The sequence below is a fragment of the Aquarana catesbeiana genome, linkage group LG01 (assembly GCF_042186555.1).
Source record: "Aquarana catesbeiana isolate 2022-GZ linkage group LG01, ASM4218655v1, whole genome shotgun sequence".
NCBI classification, from domain to species: domain Eukaryota; kingdom Metazoa; phylum Chordata; class Amphibia; order Anura; family Ranidae; genus Aquarana; species Aquarana catesbeiana.
This window is the reverse complement of record NC_133324.1, coordinates 794689112-794693354: the sequence shown is the minus strand read 5'-3', so window position 1 is coordinate 794693354 and position 4243 is coordinate 794689112. Positions and strand designations below refer to the sequence as shown.

Below are 4243 nucleotides of genomic sequence, written 5' to 3'. Positions count from 1 at the left end.
GAAACATTGTAATCTTCTGTGATTACGAGATTACAATGTGTCAGTTTATGAATGGAGAGAAGCTGCGGTCTTCTCTCCATTCATTGTCAGTGCAGCTGACGCTGCAGAGAAAGGGACTGGGGAATATCTATCCTCTGTCTCTTTCTCTGTCTCAAGGGGGAGATATCAGAGGTCTGTTAAGACCCCTGATATCTCACCAAAGCCCCCCAAAAGGGCTGATTAAAAAAAAAAAAAAAAAACAATAAAGAATAAAAGAAATATTATTGTAAAAAAAAAAAAATAACACACACATACAACGTTCACCCCCTCCCCCCCCCCCCCCCCAAAAAAAAGCAAGCACTGTTAAAAAAAAAAAAAAAAATGAAAAAAAAAACACTGTCACGTGACATTAAAAAAAAAGTATCGGTAATCGGTATCGGCGAGTACTTGAAAAAAAGTATCGGTACTTGTACTCGGTCCTAAAAAAGTGGTATCGGGACAACCCTAATCCCTATTATTTAGTGGCAACCTTTATTCAAATGAGTTTATTTGCTACGTCTTGGGTACTTCCTCAGGCAAGGTCCTCACACAATGTCCTCAGAGAGGGCTCTGTGGCGCAATGGATAGCGCATTGGACTTCTAGTTGATGTAGTAATTCAAAGGCTGTGGGTTCGAATCCCACCAGAGTCGGTTTTATATAGTCCTTCGTCATAGTGGTGCTGCTCTAATGCTTTATAAAGAAATGGATTCCATTCATACATGAGCTGTACTGAAGTGGATTTGCCTTACAAGTTAATGATAGCACCTAGTGGTTCAGGCTTCTCTTGAGACTTGATAAAAGACAAATTGGAGGGTACGCTGTGCAATTCAGAGCAAAGAGAGGGAATAGTAAACTAACCTACATTCTATTGTTCCCTTCCCTCATGCCACGTGCAAGCTGTAATTCTTTACTATGCCCTCTTTTGTCAGCCCCACAACCATTTACTGTCCTAATCTCGCTACCTTCACTTCAATAAGAATTCCAAAGAATGCCCCATTTTAAGCAATGACACCACCAAACTTTCACTGGATTCCATTCATAAATGAGCTGTAGTGAAATTGATTTGCTATACAAGTTAAGGATAGCACCTAGTGGTTCCGGCTTCTCTTGAGATTTGATAAAAGACAAATTGGAGGGTACGCTGTGCAATTCAGAGCAAAGAGAGGGAATACTAAACTAACCTGCATTCTATTGTTCCCTTCCCTCATGCCAGGTGCAAGCTGTAATTCTTTACTATGTCCTCTTTCTTTTGTCAGCCCCACAACCATTTACTGTCCAAATCTCGCTACCTTCACCTCAATAAAAATTTCAAAGAATGCCCCATTTTAACCAATGACACCACCAATCTTCCACTTCATTCCCGTGATTTCTCTCTCCTTGAATTTCGCAACTCCGTATTCTTTGGCCTGCCTCTAAACAGACCATTCCCCCTTCAGTCTATCTGATATGTTGCTGCCAGTCTTATCCCCCTTACCAGCCAATTACTAGAAGAGGTGTCAGCCACCCGCTCTCTGCCAATCACTCCCTGGCTTCAGTTCGCCCACCAAATCAAATTCAAAATACTAAGGACATAAAAAGCTTCCCACAACTCTGCCCCTAGATACATCATTAACCTTATCAGATAGTATCAAACAAACTACCCTGTTTTCTGCTTCCAAGAACTCCTGTTCGCTAGCTCCCTCAACACTTTCTTCCATGCTGGCCTCTGGGATATCCCCAGGGGCTCTCCCATGCTCTCAAATTCCCTACTCCAATCTATATGGCTATTTCCCACTCTGTATGCCTCAGGTGATCCCTGGAAAATCATCTCTTCAGGGTAGTCTTTCCTGCCATTTCCTAATAAGTGAGCTTTTCCTTTCTCCACCAACTCATCAACGGTACAAATACTACTACTTAACATGAACTCCGGTTCCCACCTAAAGATCAACAGATCTAGCTCTAAGGCACATGCCCAAGTAGGAAAATTTCAATCTTAAACTGTATCTGGACCAGATCTTGAGCTCATCCCTATTATTTAGTGGCAACCTTTATTCAAATGAGTTTATTTGCTACGTCTTGGGTACTTCCTCAGGCAAGGTCCTCACACAATGTCCTCAGAGAGGGCTCTGTGGCGCAATGGATAGCGCATTGGACTTCTAGTTGATGTAGTAATTCAGAGGCTGTGGGTTCGAATCCCACCAGAGTCGGTTTTATATAGTCCTTCGTCATAGTGGTGCTGCTCTAATGCTTTATAAAGAAATGGATTCCATTCATACATGAGCTGTACTGAAGTGGATTTGCCTTACAAGTTAATGATAGCACCTAGTGGTTCAGGCTTCTCTTGAGACTTGATAAAAGACAAATTGGAGGGTACGCTGTGCAATTCAGAGCAAAGAGAGGCCTCTGGGATATCCCCAGGGGCTCTTCCATGCTCTCAAATTTCAAAGAATGCCCCATTTTAACCAATGACACCACCAATCTTCCACTTCATTCCCGTGATTTCTCTCTCCTTGAATTTCGCAACTCCGTATTCTTTGGCCTGCCTCTAAACAGACCATTCCCCCTTCAGTCTATCTGATATGTTGCTGCCAGTCTTATCCCCCTTACCAGCCAATTACTAGAAGAGGTGTCAGCCACCCGCTCTCTGCCAATCTCTCCCTGGCTTCAGTTCGCCCACCAAATCAAATTCAAAATACTAAGGACATAAAAAGCTTCCCACAACTAAATGAGCTGTAGTGAAGTTGATTTGCTATACAAGGTAATGATAGCACCTAGTGGTTCCGGCTTCTCTTGAGATTTGATAAAAGACAAATTGGAGGGTACGCTGTGCAATTCAGAGCAAAGAGAGGGAATACTAAACTAACCTGCATTCTATTGTTCCCTTCCCTCATGCCAGGTGCAAGCTGTAATTCTTTACTATGTTCTCTTTTGTCAGCCCCACAACCATTTACTGTCCAAATCTCGCTACCTTCACCTCAATAAAAATTTCAAAGAATGCCCCATTTTAACCAATGACACCACCAATCTTCCACTTCATTTCCGTGATTTCTCTCTCCTTGAATTTCGCAACTCCGTATTCTTTGGCCTGCCTCTAAACAGACCATTCCCCCTTCAGTCTATCTGATATGTTGCTGCCAGTCTTATCCCCCTTACCAGCCAATTACTAGCAGAGGTGTCAGCCACCCGCTCTCTGCCAATCACTACCTGGCTTCAGTTCGCCCACCAAATCAAATTCAAAATACTAAGGACATAAAAAGCTTCCCACAACTCTGCCCCTAGATACATCATTAACCTTATCAGATAGTATCAAACAAACCACCTTGTTTTCTGCTTCCAAGAACTCCTGTTCACTAGCTCCCTCAACACTTCCTTCCATGCTGACCTCTGGGATATCCCCAGGGGCTCTCCCATGCTCTCAAATTCCGTACTCCAATCTTTATGGCTATTTCCCACTCTGTATGCCTCAGGTGATCCCTGGAAAATCATCTCTTCAGGGTAGTCTTTCCTGCCATTACCTAATAAGTGAGCTTTTCCTTTCTCCACTAACTCATCAACGATACAAATACTGCTACTTAACATGAACTCCGGTTCCCACCTAAAGATCAACAGATCTAGCACTAAGGCACATGCCCAAGTAGGTAAATTTCAATCTTAAACTGTATCTGGACCAGATCTTGAGCTCATCCCTATTATTTAGTGGCAACCTTTATTCAAATGAGTTTATTTGCTATGTCTTGAGTACTTCCTCAGGCAAGGTCCTCACACAAAGTCCTCAGAGAGGGCTCTGTGGCGCAATGGATAGCGCATTGGACTTCTAGTTGATGTAGTAATTCAAAGGTTGTGGGTTCGAATCCCACCAGAGTTGGTTTTATATAGTCCTTCGTCATAGTGGTTCTGCTCTAATGCTTTATAAAGAAATGGATTTCATTCATACATGAGCTGTACTGAAGTGAATTTGCCTTACAAGTTAATGATAGCACCTAGTGGTTCAGGCTTCTCTTGAGACTTGATAAAAGACAAATTGGAGGGTACGCTGTGCAATTCAAAGCAAAGAGAGGGAATACTAAACTAACCTGCATTCTATTGTTCCCTTCCCTCATGCCACTTGCAAGCTGTAATTCTTTACTATGCCCTCTTTTGTCAGCCCCACAACCATTTACTGTCCTAATCTCGCTACCTTCACTTCAATAAGAATTCGAAAGAATGCCCCATTTTAACCAATGACACCACCAAACTTCCACTGGA

At 42.6% G+C, this 4243-nt stretch overlaps 3 non-coding genes across 3 annotated transcripts; all 3 read left to right on the top strand.

Annotated features, from left to right (window-relative positions):
• The first annotated feature begins 584 nt into the window (after positions 1-584).
• On the top strand, positions 585-669 carry TRNAR-UCU (transfer RNA arginine (anticodon UCU)). The gene is given in 2 exon segments: positions 585-621; positions 634-669. It is a non-coding gene; the product is annotated as a tRNA-Arg (tRNA).
• A 1451-nt stretch (positions 670-2120) lies between these two features.
• On the top strand, positions 2121-2205 carry TRNAR-UCU (transfer RNA arginine (anticodon UCU)). The gene is given in 2 exon segments: positions 2121-2157; positions 2170-2205. It is a non-coding gene; the product is annotated as a tRNA-Arg (tRNA).
• Positions 2206-3778: 1573 nt separating this feature from the next.
• TRNAR-UCU (transfer RNA arginine (anticodon UCU)) lies at positions 3779-3863 on the top strand. Its single transcript is given in 2 exon segments — positions 3779-3815; positions 3828-3863. It is a non-coding gene; the product is annotated as a tRNA-Arg (tRNA).
• The last annotated feature ends 380 nt before the right edge of the window (positions 3864-4243 follow it).